The sequence below is a fragment of the Polypterus senegalus genome, chromosome 18 (genome assembly GCF_016835505.1).
Source record: "Polypterus senegalus isolate Bchr_013 chromosome 18, ASM1683550v1, whole genome shotgun sequence".
Lineage (NCBI taxonomy): Eukaryota > Metazoa > Chordata > Cladistia > Polypteriformes > Polypteridae > Polypterus > Polypterus senegalus.
In genome coordinates, this window is record NC_053171.1 from 42,987,549 (window position 1) to 43,003,045 (window position 15,497).

Consider the following 15,497-nt stretch of genomic DNA (forward strand, 5'->3'; position numbering starts at 1 on the left):
TACGTGACATTTATCGCTGCATTGCTTTTACACTTATTCTACAATTTGCCATTTCCTTCGTTTCCTTTTGCTAACACTTAGAACCGCGTTAACACAATGCAACCTTTGACTCATGTAAATATTTGCAAAACACAAATGATTATAACTGCATGCATATGAAACCTTTTTATTTTGCTCAATTCATGGCCTCGTAATTGTAGAGCAGGCCTACTGAGACATGTTGAGGAAGTGCAGGCTGCTCTGCTGTCCAGTGTCACACAAACAAGTGCTCATAATGGCGCGTGATTTATAAAGGGTAGTGCTAACTGTTAGAAATGTCCTCTTAATGCAACGTTTGGAGCTAATGTGTTGTTGCCAAACAACATGCTCATCTCTGAGTGGGCATTAAAACACAGGCTGAGAGATAATTATGTTGTCTATGGGCCTTTCACACAGTCGAGGAGCTTCCTTCGCCAAAGCCTAGCAGTAAACATTTTGTGTTAATTTCTAATGGGTTCAGCTGGCAAGGCAGAGGAAATCCTCAGTCGCAGGAATCACGATGTGGCCTGGGGGTGTGTGGCTAATTACAACCAAAGCTGATTCCTAGGAAGACGAAGGAGAAAAAGAAGAACAATTAATAGTACGCCCTGCAGACCGGCTCATCTAAGTCATGCTTGTTTGGGCCCCGTTACTGTGTTCATTTAAACTGTCAGCTATATTCCTCTGTTTATCAAAACAAATCATTTAAGAAAGGAAAATGAGGTCAAGGGCGAGATGTAGAGCGGGGCAGCTGTGCTAGCGGCAAGAAAGGAGCTGCAGAAAGAATCTGCTTGGCATGAAACACATATGCTGTCTGTCTCACGAGCTCCTTGGGAGTGGAGAACGCACTTCAAGTACAAACGTGATGAGGGCCAAAGGGCAGTGTGTGTCTCCAGTGTTATCTTACAAGCATCATAGCTCCTCCCTGCAAAGTAGTGTGCTGGGGTCCCTGTTTTAATAGCAAAACAGAAATATACATAGGCATCAGAAACATCGTGGGCACCCGGCCAATTATCATGCGTTAAGTCGGTCCCGCATGTCCCTTCTGCAGATCTCTGCCAACAGACGGTGGGCAGACCCCTTAGGAGACATCACAAGACAAGAGGGCTCATAAAAATATTCACCTGCTTGGAATTTGCTGTATTTTATTTACATATCATTTTGCACTCTGGTGGATTTGATTTGATTTTTGACTTTGATCAACAGAAAAAGCCTCTTTAACGTCCATGTGAAAGGAGAGCTCAGCAAACGGGTCTAAATTAATTTCAAATGTAAAACATAAAATAAGTGACACTCAGCAATGAGCATGTTGTGACCAGTCACCAGCAGGCTGTCACCTATGATGTCATGTGACAGCTAGTGTGGTGTAGCGGTTAAGGCTTTGGACTGTAAACCCTGAGGTTTATGACAACGAGGAGCCTGTACTCCAATTGGAAAAACAAAAGAAATACAAATCTCAACATCTCAAATGTTGTATGTCACCTTAGATAACAGCATCAGCCAAATAACATCTCAGGTAATAGCACTGGTCTCTGTGACCCTGAGCTGGACTGAGCACAGGCTTGGTGGATGGCTGGATTTCACTGACAAGCACAAAGTATCCAAATTAAATCTCCATAAAAGGACTAAAATCAGAAGTTTGAATGGTAAGGGCTGGAGTGACTCCATCTGTGAGATGGCCACATGACTCCACTGAAGCTTCGACCAATGTGCCATACTAATCCATACATACCTGGCACTGACATTTTCTGGTGCAGCAATCTCAGAAGTCTCCACACCTCACTCTGCCATATTTGTCACCTTCGCTTACTCATGTCCCCTCAAGACACAGGGCTCATAACAGCAGTTATAAAAACTGGATAGGAGATAAAGCTGGAGGTAGATGAATGTCAAATTTAACATCGTGGCTCTACAGCCACCTCACTCTTCGCTTTTCACCATTGTTTCTTTAAGTTGTTGTCAATGAGCTATATAGTCAAGCAATTTCAAGCTCAAACATCTGATTCTGAAGAGCAGGCAGCTGACTGGACATGCAGAACACACAGCCAGACTGACCAGAGACATCTGACTGGCACAGAGGCCATCAAATTAAAATTCTGTTTTGAAGAGAAACGTCAAATAATGGATTATCTGATTATGAGCTGTTCATAAATCAGCTCAGGTGTGTAGTAGTCAGCCATTGGTCCAAAGAAAATAACTGAATGCATTGTTAAGGAATTTACACTGTCATTTGCCAGAGGATGACATCGATTTCAACGCAGTTTGTGATGATGAGTGGTTCGATTGTTGAGGAAGACTTTGAATGGAGTCCCACCTCTGTTCTCAGTCCATGGCTTTACACAGCAATCCATTCAGGACACTGTGTATCTGTTCTTCTTTTGAGTGGCCCAGATCTTCCTCTGCATATGTGAGAGTCTATGAAGGACCACCTTTGCCATTCCCTTCCTACTGTTCAACTGCTCACCAAGCTGACACCGGCTTGTCCCACCAAGTCCAGTCATGCAGCTTCCATCACACCCCTCAGTTGTTGAATGTGCTGTCCAGGCAGTTCTGGTGGGCTGCAGCAGCAGTTCAGATAGGTTACCAGAAATGGTTTCTTTCCAGTTATATTTTTTATGAAGAGCTTGATAAGTGGTGATCTGGCCACTGTGAGGAAATTGTGATGAATGCTGATCTAGTAGCAACTGTGAGCACATTGTGATGAAAGGTGATCTGGTGGCCACTGTGAGGACATTGTGATAAGATGTAATCTAGAGACCATTGTGAGGACATTGTGACCGGTGCCATTCCAGTAGCCACTGTGAGGGCATTGTGATCTGCGCTATTCTAGTGGCCACTGTCCATTAGACTAACCATTTGTATATTTTACAATGCTGGTCGTCCATGCCAGTTTTCGTACACTCTACCAGTGCATTTTTTAAGACCCCTGAGTGCTCATGCGAGATGTTCCTTTGTGAATTCACTTTTAGAAAGGCGCTATATGAAGTACAATTTGGCTGTGGGTGTTCTTTTCCTCTTTTTTCTAATTTCTTTAATTGCATTTCTTTCACTCTATAGAGTTGCATAATGCCTCACTGAAGCAGGATCCTGGGTTCGATCTCCTGTCTGTGTGGAGTTTGCATGATTTCTCCCATGTAAGTGTGGGTTTTTTTTCTCCTTACAATACTCTTGTTTTTCTCCCATACCCTGTAAAGTTAGGCTGGTTGCATTAAGTGTCCATTCTAAATCGTGTGTGAGTCCTGTGATGGAGACTGGTACTTTGTACCCAGTGCTGCCAACATGCACTGCAGCCTGCCCAGTACTCTGAACAGGAATAAGTGAGCTTGAGAATGTGTTGTGATGTTATACCTTAGATCTGAAGGACAGACACAGACGCACAAAACTGCACAGTAAGAAGAGAGCTCCTTTTGGAAAAAGAAAAAATGATCCATGCTCTCCAAATGAAATACAGTATTGATAGCTTTTACCTCAGCCCACGGCGTTAAGCAGAGAATCGGCAGCACTATTGATTGGCCAGTAATGGGCAGCGCCGCCATCGAACACTAGCACAGTAAAAGGCTGCCATTAGCTTACGAGGTGCGTCGCCATGTCATTTGCTTCAGCAGTCATTCATGGAAAAGTGAAGAAGTCTTAAGACAAATGTGCACCAAGAATTTGAGAGTGTGGACTTGTGACACAATTTCTTTTTGTTCGTCTCTGTGTTTTCTTTTACTACAATGTGGCTTCTGCCTCTGGAGTGGCATACTCTGAATCAAGCTAAAGTACAAGTGCATGTGTAGTGCTGCTTTTAAAGTACGGTAAATATGACTCATACAATTTGTGTGTTTTATTTTAGAAATATTTAGATTATGGCATTTAACATTGGGACTCAGAGCTCCTGTGGGAAATGTCCTATAACTGAAATAGCAAGCAGGTACAAGGAACTCATTAGATCTTTAATATTCAGGAGGTTGTTTTGCCAATTTGGGAATAGATAAAATGCTGGGGTGTTTGGAAAATACAGTGGATGGGAATTCTGGGAGAATTTAATATAAAATTATTTAAAGGCATCATTGTTTTTCAGAATATATTAGTTTAAGCTTAGATAAAGTGACCAGTGTGTGTAAACTTGTAAGAATATGTACAATGGAGATTTGGGACTTTAAAATGCACGTTTCCAAAATAACCCAATGATCAATCAGCCAGACCATGGGAACTTATCAGCTGTCTCTGGCAGTCAGCATGACACCGAAAATTCAAAGGATTTTAAACCTGCCTGAAGAAGGGGCCTAAGTGGCCTCGAAAGCCAGCATATTGTAATCGGTTCAGTTAGCCAATAAAAGGTGTCATCTTGCAAAGGATTTTAAAAGAATCATTCAGAGGAGAGAAAGAGTGAGGAACAAGTGCCAAAGAGAAGACCACTCAGTCAGACTTTGCCATCTACAGACCACCCCTCCTCTCAGAAGAATCACACCTGGGTTAAGAAAACAAAGACTGCAACAAACAAAGCTACAGCCACCTGGCACGAAGGCTGCTGTGTGACCCCTGATTTAAATCGTTCAGGTTGTGTGTGTTCATATCTAACATTCACACCTGGCTTCACCTTCAAATAAACATAAACAGGCATTGAAATGCTTTGCTGAAGTTGTCCTGGTGTTTACTGACATTAAGCAATAACTGATGTCTGTTAATGAAGCGAACTGCGTCCATTTAGGTTACGTACTGTCAGGGGCAGCGATTAGCTCTTGGCTTCTGTTAGATTGCCTTTCAAAGGCAGTCATCAGGATACAAAAGCCCAACAGGAGTAGCCGTTCTTGGCTTTTGTCGGAGGAAGCAACAAAAGGTTGTGAACAAAAGGATAGGATCAAAGTGGAGCATATGATATTATTTATCTCAGTAAGCATTTGATAAGATCCAACATAAGAGGTTGGGCATCAAACTAAAAGAAGTGGAGTTATGATTGTAGATGGGAGCAAAATTGACTTGGACACAGGAAGAAGTGGGTGATGGTGCAAGACCTCATCAGAACTGGCTGATGCTAGCAGTGGTGACCAGCAGAAGGCAGTGCCAGAGCCGCTGCTGTTTTTAATATAAATAAATGACTTGGATAGGAATATAAATAACAAGCTGGTTATGTTTGCAAATGATACCAAGATAGTTGGAAAGCTGTCGAATCTTTACAGAGGGTCTTGGACAGCATACAGGCTTAGGCAGATTTGTGGCAGATGAAATTTAATGTCAGTAAATGTAAAATATCACAAATAGGAAGTAAAAATGTTATGTTTGAATACACAATGGGCGGTTAGAAAATCGAAGAAACCTTGAGAAAGGCTGTTCAAAAAGAGACTCCTTTCCAGGTAAGTTGGGCATGCAATGGGTGTCAAAAGAACGGGGTCAATACAATACAATAAAATACAATACAATACATGGAACAGAACAAATCCTCAATACAGTCTAAAAATAAAAATTTTACAAGTACGGAGCAGAATTTAACAGTAGATGATATCACATAATATGATTTGGATTTGTTTAGAGTCCTGGAGACCTCGGCCATCAAGCTGCCTCCCTTATTTGGCCATTCCACAGCTGAAACATTGCTTGGCCAGCCAATCCGATGAAAGGACCTCTCTACCCCACGATTCCTGCGATCCTCCATCTGGGATGACTTTACCTTAGGCAGGCAAAACAACTTGGCAGGTGGGCCGTGGCACCAAGTGCCACATTTGAGTACTGAGAAGAGTAACAAAATAGGTAAAGGGTTAGTAACAAATTCTAACTCTCATGTTACTTATGTTTTGGTGCTAATGACTAACAACAGAGATGCAGTCTGTACAGTTAATCAGCAGCTCTAACTAAAAGCTCGACTTCCCACTGTTATTTTATTAATCCTTGGAATCATAAGCAGATTGGCATCTTGAGATCTTAATGTGCGCTCTGGTTTGTAAGTCATGGTAAGTTCAGACAAGTAAGCCGGACCTTGGCCATTTAACGCTTTATATATTAAAAGGAGGATTTTGAAATCTGCCCTAAACTTAACTGGGAGCCAGTGTAAGGATTTAAGAACTGGAGTTATGTGTTCGTACTTTCTTGTTCTTGTAATAATTCTTTCAGCAGCACTTTGGATTAACTGGAGACTGTATAAAGAACAGTTTGAACATCCAGTGAACACCGCATTGCAGTAGTCAATCCTACTAGAAATAAATGCATGAATTCATTTCTCAGAATCCTGTTTGTTTAGAAAGAGCCTTAATTTCATAACATTTTTAAGATGGAAGAAACATGATTTGGACAACTTTGTAATATGCGCTTTAAATGACATGCTAGAGTCAAAGATAACTCCTAGATTGCAGGCTCATTCAGTAAAATTAATGGTGATCCCAACTGAGTTAATGATGACATAATATTGTTGTGATCAGCGTCATTCCCTCCAATAATTAACATGTCTGTTTTATCTGTAGTTCTCATCCATCCATTCCTTTAATTCACTAACACAACTAATTAAAGACAACATTGGAGAAACTTCATTTGATCTAAAAGAAAGGTATAACTGGGTGTCATCTATATACGAGTGAAAATTAATATTATGTTTCGTATTGATAGATCCCAGTGGAAGCATGTAAAGTGAAAACAGTAAAGGTCCCAGTACTGAGCCCTGCGGGACACCATATCTCACTTCTGTGTATAATGATGGAGTACTGTCTGCACATTTCTGTACATATTGGAATCGATTTGATAAATAAGAACTAAACCAAGCGAGCACGGGGCCTGTAAGCCCAACATCATTTTCTAGCCTGTGCAGTAACATAGAATGGTTATTGGTGTCAGATGCTGCACTTAAGTCTAACAACATAATTACAGTGACTGGTGCTTCACCCAGGGTTGATTTCCATCTTTCATCCACAGTTTTTAAGATAGGCAGCAGCTCACCAGCTCTAAACTAAATAAGCAGGTTACAAAATGAATGGATGGTGCAGTGCTGTAATCATCCATCTGTATGGGACAGACTTCAGCCTTTTCAACTGACAGATTTCAGGAAAGAAGCTCTAAAATTAAAAAAAAAAAAAAGCTATTCTGGGAAAGTTGAAAGACAAAGCAGGTTTTAGAGTATTTTTCTTAGTTAGTAAGTGCAAGCTTTTAATTCTCAAGGGAAACAACCTTGACTTGTGTGATAATGACTTAGTAACATTGCTGTGTTTTGAGAAAGTGTGAAAATGTTAGTTGCTCTGCTAGTGGTAAGAAAGCCATGTGTGTGCGCTTAATTTGAATGAGAAGCAGGGAGAGACAGTGGCTGCCTTTTATTAGACTCTTTTTAAAAATAGTTCTCTCCATTAAGTTTAATTTAGTTGGTGCAGTGTTGAAATAATGAAGCTTTCAGTTCAGTTGCTTTTATAACTGACTTTTGTATTGAGCTCTGCTCACTTACAAATACATACATTCAAATGGAGCTTGGGATGTGTGTAGCTGATGGACACTTGGAGGGAGCTCTGTCTCTGTCTCTCTGGCAAGAAGGATTTATTTTCATTTTTTGATTAAGGATATATAATCTGTAACTAAGGAACTGGGCCACCTTGGAAATGTCATCTGGGGCTAAATGAAGACTGCATGAAATCACCTAGGTTCTATAATTGTTTTCATTGCTTATATTTGCTACTATTGGTTTTTATGTAAATGAATAAAGTTTTTAAGTTAAAGCTTTAAGTCAGTCTCTGTCTGATTGATTAGAAGTGTAGTTGAGTACTCTGAGTGATTAATTTTTTGTATAGCTGCAGTCCTTTAAGAGTACAAAGGGTGCCTTTGTGAAGTCCTCTAGTGGTGGTAATCTGAGTTAAAGTAAATGAAAAGACGGTGCCGCAGCCTGCCATCTGAGGTTGGTTACTATATTGAATATGCAGGGTACAATATGGACAGTAAGACAAGTAGGAGTTTACAGGTAACACTTGCAGAGCCGAGTTTGGCATTTCTTCCGTTCCTCTATTAACTCTTTCAGCGCTGATGTCGACTTCTGTCAACAGGAGGGGTTGACGGTGGTAATCAACTGCAAACGGAGACAAAACCCGCCATTATTGCTTTAGTTGGACTCTATTTGCTAGGATGAAAGTTAGCTTCACTGGTTTGACCAAGATCCCCTACCCTCACGTGAGTAGCGAGGCACAAACAATGACAAAAATGGCATCAATATCTGGCGAGAGATCAAGGCGAATGCTCTGTGTACGACGTTTTGCATATTATCACTGAACTGGATTCTGACTTGTCGGACTCTGATTTTAATACAAGTGATTGAAAATGAATGTGAGGTACCAGCATCAGCTGGTCGTGGTGCTGAACGGGTTCATGTAGCTGACGCACCTTCGGCAATATTTGCCTGCCTGGACCGCCACTTACAATAATGAGAAGTGAAAACCAGATTGTGATGCACCGTGAATGCCACTGCCGCTCTCACACCCCGCAAACACAGCCTGGCAACCACCCTGCTGTGCATTCCTGGTGAACTGGCAGCTAAAGCACCAAGCAACAGATGCTTTGTTTTAATTTTTATGTGAAACCATTGCTTTGTGTTTTTTGGAAAAAAATATTCAGCCCTCAAAGAGTTAAAAAAAGAACCTAAGAGATTAGTTGGTACCTTTCATTTTAGGTGATCTGATAACGTGGTAAAACACCATCCATTTTGTACTGTCTCTGTGAATTGGGACTACTAAATGTTTCATCTCTTGTCTCAGAATATGCTGTATTTTTGTAAGTGAATTAAACAACAAAGACTTAGATGTGTTCTTCATTTACTAGAAAATCATTTCTCTCTGACTCCATATGACGTTATTATTTGAACTTGTTGAGGGTGCATAAATTGAAACTCTTATGGCCCAATGTATGAGTGGGACAGTTAATGGCAGCTTGGCTGGCCTCATCAGCTCCTTTCTTCTTTTGGGCCTAACAGCAGATTTCTTCCAGTGCTGTATGCCATGTGTTCCAGGCGACATCTGGAAGCTTTTAATAAACTTGCAAACAGAATTTTAATATCTGCAACAGCTGGGTTGTTTTAAGTTTTAATGAATAATGCTGCAAAGAAGCTCCCTGTTCTTCAGAGGAATACAATTAAGGCAACTTTAAACACAAGATAAGAAAGAGGGCAAATAAAAAATGAATCCAGTTCGTGGTCAAATTTCCTTCATGAAAAAGACATCCCCTTGATTTTTCATGAATACTTGCAGTCGGTTTTCAGAGTCTGGCTGTGTTTTCTCATAGCTTTCATGAAGGACCTACTGGCCTCATCACACCTTGAGCTTTTCCTATTCCCTAAAGTGAGTGGCCAAGTAAGAAGCAAATGTTCTCACCGATAATGGACCAGCTGGGTAGGTGAAGACGTTTGGGTCCTGGCCTGGCTTGGCTTGGCTTTCCTGTAGTTTAAAGGAATACTCCACCCAGAAATGATATTTTTTTGTTTTTATATGTTTCTTACCTCATGGAGTTTGTAGTGATGGCCAAGAAATAAAATTAATACCATATTTTCATACAGAATGGAAAAGAAAACAAAGTATGATAATTGCGACCCACACAACAGCAAACAATGTGACAAACACCCATGGAAAAAAGAAAAAATCTCATCTTACATGTGTCGCATGATCCACACGTGCGTTTTCCTCTTGTATGGTCAAAATGTGCAAAACACATGCATTTTAGTTACAATGTTATTAGCAGTTGCTTTTGGGAAAAGCAGGGTTCATTTTAAACAGAAAAACTCATTTCCATAATTCTGCATTTTTTAACTGAAGACAGGACTCTTGGCCAATCAAAGAGGGAATATTTTAACAAAAAAAGTATGTGTTTTCTACACTGTGAGCATACAGTTATATAACAGGCTTGAGGATTATGTGAGATAAGTCATGGGAGAGATTTTTTTTCACATTGTTTGCCATTGTACTACATGGGTTGCAATTTGGGACTATTGTACAGTGTCATAAACGTCTTTCTCTTGTTCTTCATGAGAACATGTGATTGGGATGAACTGCATTAGAAGTCCATGGTGGTCCAACAGTGGTGCTCTGAGATTGTGGGTGCAGGTGTGTGCTGGTGGAAAGCCAAACGGCTCTAGAGGGTTTAATGGGGTTATTGGCTGATGGTGTGTTTACATGCAAGGGCTATCATCCTAGCCATTCCTCATTGGAGTGGTGGCTGTGAGGCTAGGGATCGAATCCCGTAAATGCTAATGAGCAAGGCCCTTAACCTGCGATTGCTGAGCACTTTGAGTAGTGAGAAAAGCGCTATATAAATGCAAAGAATTATTATTGACGATAACGTGGGTCGTTATTGAAAGCACCCACAAAGATAAAAGGGGTCTGAGTAGGACAGAGAATGATGGGTTGAGCAGAGAAAGGAAAAAAGAAACAAATTAAGGAAGAAAGATTGGTGAAAAAGAGGAAGGGAACAGAGCTGGATAGTCATCTATGTGATTGGAAGGCAGCAAAGCGGTTGGGGGAACCCCGAGGAGCGTAGTGTGAGGCAATCCAGAGGCGGACCAGATCATTCCTGCTGAACAGCGGAGAGCAAGAGCAGTCATGTGCTTCAAGGAGTCCTGTGGATGCTGACAGAGGTGAAAGGATGAAGGAGTCAGACGGAAGGTGGCTGGGACGGGAGACGTATATGGACTGCATTTGCCCTGCTAAGTATACCTGAGCTATGTGTGAGCAGGGCGAGGTGAGGCGGAGAGAGCAGCACTGGGGAACGAGACAAAAGGCTGATGTTGACCCGGAGTTTATCCTTGGTTGTAATTATTTATTCGATTTTAACTTCCTCACTTAGCATGGTTTTTTAAGATAATTAATTTATTGTTTGAAGATTGTGAACTGCGCCATACTTTCTTTTGGACACTGTGTTTGATTTCAATAAACACACAATACACTTTGCACCACTAACTTGTTGTTTGTGTCCTCATTCACTGTAGTCCATCTTGGTTCATGACTATCGATGTCCTGGGAAATGAAAGATGCCACGCTGTGGGCACCAGGGGCATTACACAGATAAAAAATGTTTCTTGGGCATCACTATGAACTACATGGGGTAAGTATCATATAAAAAAAAATAACATTTTAGGATCTTGTAGTCCTTTAACAACAGTAGTACAGTCTGTCATTAACCTATTGCTTATTTTACAATAATTAAGGCTATTAAATATCCATCCATCCGTTATCCATCCCGCTATATCCTAACTACAGAGTCACGGGGGTCTGCTGGAGCCAATCCCAGCCAGCTCAGGGCACAAGGCTGGAAACAAACCCTGGGCAGGGCGCCAGCCCACTGCAGGGTGCCAACACACACACACACGCACACACCAAGCACAATTTAGAATCGCCAATGCTCCTAAACTGCATGTCTTTGGACTGTGGGAAGAAACCGGAAACCCACAGGGAGAACATGCAAACTCCATACAGGGAGGACCCAGGAAGCGAACCTGGGTCTCTTAACTGCAAGGCAGCAGCGGTACCCACTGCGCCACCGTGCCGCCCTGCTATTAAATATATGTCCCAATATTTTCCTTTAAATTAATTTCTCCTGCCATTTTCAGAAATGTACTGTACATCCAGGAGGGCTGTGGCGGTGTCTCATAGATTCAGTATCTTGGGTACGAAGCACTCCTCTAATGTTTGCCTTTATGGGGTTTCTCCATGTACTTTGGTTTTCCTTGCACATCTCCAAGATGTGTGTGTCGGACTTACTGAGTTTTCGTGTGCACACGTGTGTGTGTGCGTGTGTGTGTGTGTGTGTGTGTGTGTGTGAGTGGCCCATCATGATCAACAATTACCTCAGCCAGGCTTGATCCCAGTCTTGTGGCCAGTTCTACCAGAATTGGCTCCAGTTCTCTATTGGCCCTGAATTGGATTAAGCAAATTTGAGAATGTTATGTCACTTATTACCTCTTTATTTCTAATTTGTAATTAAATCTAATATTAGTTCATCTTGTGTATATATTTTTACATGACATGAGGCCTCACTTGCCAAATATCCGGCCCATTAGAAATCCCACACAATTTTCTGCTGAGTGTGGACTTTGATGCTTCTGTGGTATCGTGCTGTTTCCTCTGATCAGGCGTAATAAGACAGCTTAACTAAATTATCTGTGACATTCTCATTTCATCTTGTTATACAACACAAACTTTAAAAACAGCAGCAGCTGTCAGTCTTCACTTGAAGGTGTGGGGCCAGTCCTAGTGCCATATGTGTGTGGTGGGTAGCTGGATGGGTGACACATTGCATTTCTGGCTCATGATCTAAACTGGAAATTAAAGGTTTGTTAAATTTAGGCAGAGAAGTAGGGGCACGGGTGGGGAGTTTTTATCTGGCAGGAGGCAGATACTTGTGTTAGAAAGATTGGAAGAGCGTAAAAAAGGGCTGGTTCTGGAAAATGAAACAGCATCATCTAAACCTGTTCTGTAATCAGACCTTGTGGACACTCGTATGGGAGGACAGCATATGGCACATGGAAGGCCTTTCCCCCTCATCTTGGAAACACTCACAACTGAACTATGGGAGAGAAGCATGTGCAAATGAAGCCAGCCAACTGGCACTCGGTGGGCAGGGTGGCTGTTGTCTTGTGTTCTTTCTCATGTTGTTGCACCAGGATGAGTCCTCAAGTGAGGCTGTGCAAGTCAGCGATCATTTAATCCTGCGCTTCTCAACCTTTAAGTATTTACGACCCGAGTTTTCATAACAGTTTTAATCGCGCCCCCCCTAACATTTTTTGAAATGTAGATGCATATTTTATTGTACCTACTTAACTTTTATCGACATTTACCTAACTCTATATTTATTGTTCTAGTATAAGAATGTGGTTTAAGTTAATTTGTTTTGGTTTCAACAGATGTTTTTTTCATATTTTTGATTCTTGTTTTCTTTTTTTCACATTTTCGTGCCCCCCTAGGGGGGCCTGGTTGAGAACCACTGATTTAATCCAAGGTCGGGCCTGGCTTTGTGCTAGTCTGATAATGGCCGTGTCACATTTGATAACTTTTCTGGCAATTTTCACTTGCAGACTTCATTTATATAATTCTAGGGAGTCAGAGGAAGTCACTGGTTCACTCCTGTGAAGACATTCATGTAGTCTGACATGTCCAGCCACTTACTTCAGCTAGTCCATGACACGGCCCGACAAAATCAAATGTATTTGATTTTGACTTTAGTCATAAGGGTGCTACAGATGGGCTTTGTGTGCAGGGGACCTGACAACCAATGAATGCTCATCTAGAAGTACGATGTATAGAAGCTCATCTGTCTGATGGCTTGTGTTTTATGTACCACAATAGAATGGAAAAAGAAAGAAAAGGCTGAGACTGTGGCTGAATTCGCTATACCTGTTAACTACTTATACACCATCAGGCGGCGCATTATTGGCTTTCACAAAAAGGGGCAAGCAAAACTGTGCTGGGAACTCAGCACTCAGTCAGTAAATATGACAATGGCAGTGATTTCCAGTCATGTAAATCAACGCAGTCCAGAGATGAGATCATCAAGTCTGACGTCCTCCAAGTACAAGTCACGTAATGTGACATCTGCTCCAGCTGCATGTCTCCTACAGCCCTGTGTGGGAAATGCACAGATAATCCATCTTTTCCAAGTAAAGGTTTAAGAGGGGGGAGTCCTTTTGAGCATAGACCAACCCTGAAGGGGAAACAAATGCAATACAGTTAAAGAATTTTAGTACTCAAAATACTTGAAGTAGTTTCCTATAAAGTAGAGCAGAATCAAAAACAGCATTAAAGAGTTTAGTCTAACTCATCAAATTGTGACCGGAGCTGAAAGGACAATGGGACTTAAATGTTCCTGCCCTTGGACTGAGTGTGTTAGAAGTGTGAATCCACACCTTCATACTGAATGAGAATGGCAATGGAAGCTCACTCTAAATGAATGCTTGAAATAGCACAGGACATTTAGGCGTGCATTGAAGCCCACTAAAATATTAACGTCTACCCTCCATCATCAGGACTGCTGAGCTTGAGTTGTAAGTGCCAGTAATTATCTTGCTATCTTTGCCTGTCATTGTTAATTCTGGGCTACCAATGCGACATGTTGGCGGACAAATGAAGTCATCCCTTGGATAACAGCATTAAGAAGATGACAAATAAACAAAGCCGCTTGGCCCAGATACACTTTCATCTTCATTTCAGGATAAATATTTGTTATTTATGTTTTGATTGCTGCAATTGGGCTGCTGTCAACTTTAAAAAGATGTCTCAGATGAAGAACCCCCTGCTTTCCTCTCAGAGGAGAAGCTAAGTGCTGTGGCTAAAGATTGCTGACTGAGAAGAGCCCTCCAGGGTCCCAGCACAGAGCACAGGTGGTGAACGCAGAGAGGAAATGGAGGCTTTCATCTGATCCTTCAATACGAGCCCCTGACGAGTGGCGTCGCAGGCCTCTAGACTGTCGTTCATTTTCTCTTTGGACCTTTACTTGTTTTGTTGGGGCTCTTTTATTATTCTAAAAGCTCTCTTGGTGCCGTGTGGGAGCACTACAAAAGCTGACCTGTACATCTGATCTGCTCCAGTTCAATGACTTCATAATGTCAAGTCTGCTTCAATTTGTCTTTCTTTTGAATGATTAATAATCTGTTTTTTAGTAGGAAGTACTCACCCGCCATGGACGTTTTGAGGTGTTACTCTGAAAATTGATTAATTTCAATAATACTTTTTTTCATTGTGATTTACATAATCAAACAGAGATACAGAGTGCAGGAAAATATTGATAAAAAAATCATTGAAAAAAGCAATATCTGAACTTTCATAATTAGGTAAAGTTGCATATTTTCTGTTACAGCACAACATCTACACCCACAGGAGACAAGAGGATCAGGAGCTCAGCGGTAGCATAAGCGGCATTACCTCAGGATGGCAACGTGATGCCACAGCAGGACTGAGCTACCAGATGCTCATTATCTTCAACTTCAATGCCCAGAGTTAGTAGCAGACTGCATTGGGGTCTTTTATGCATCCCATAATAACAGGTAAGCATCTAAGAGGCGAGACAATACAAAGTGGAAGAGTGCCATGGAGTTTGTAAAATTTGATTATGGCCATCACAACACAATTCATCACCCACTGCTATGATGAAGAGATGTGGCCAAATAGAGAAGAATCAAAAACTGAGACAGGCCTGGAGTGACACCTTACAGTGGGACAATGACCTGCGGCCAGCAGCCAAACCAACTGTACAGTAGCGTAAAAGTAAGAAAGGCCTCTGTAAGCCCTCCTTTCAGAGAATGGATGCTCGATACCAATCATATCATTTATGAGGTTTATTTAAACCTTCTAGTCTAATACTTCAATGCTGCCTCTAAAGGCGCTTTTCCACTGCATAGTACGGCACAGCACGGTTCAGTACAGCTCACCTTGGTTCGGCTCGGTTTGCGTTTCGACTGCAGTTTAGTACCGCTTTAGAGTGGGTGGGATTATTCACGTGTCGTTAGAGTTGCGCCTCTACTGCCGTGACACCGCGGAACTTTTACAACAACACGCAGA

General features: G+C 41.6%; 1 long non-coding RNA gene across 1 annotated transcript in view; it reads left to right on the plus strand.

Annotated features, from left to right (window-relative positions):
• The window catches only part of LOC120518759, a 36,023-nt gene that overhangs the window by 4,137 nt on the left and 16,389 nt on the right, over positions 1-15,497 (plus strand). The window contains exons 2-3 of the long non-coding RNA XR_005631291.1: positions 3,076-3,152; positions 14,797-14,983. This is a non-coding gene — a long non-coding RNA (uncharacterized LOC120518759). The remainder of the gene's footprint in view (positions 1-3,075; positions 3,153-14,796; positions 14,984-15,497) is intronic.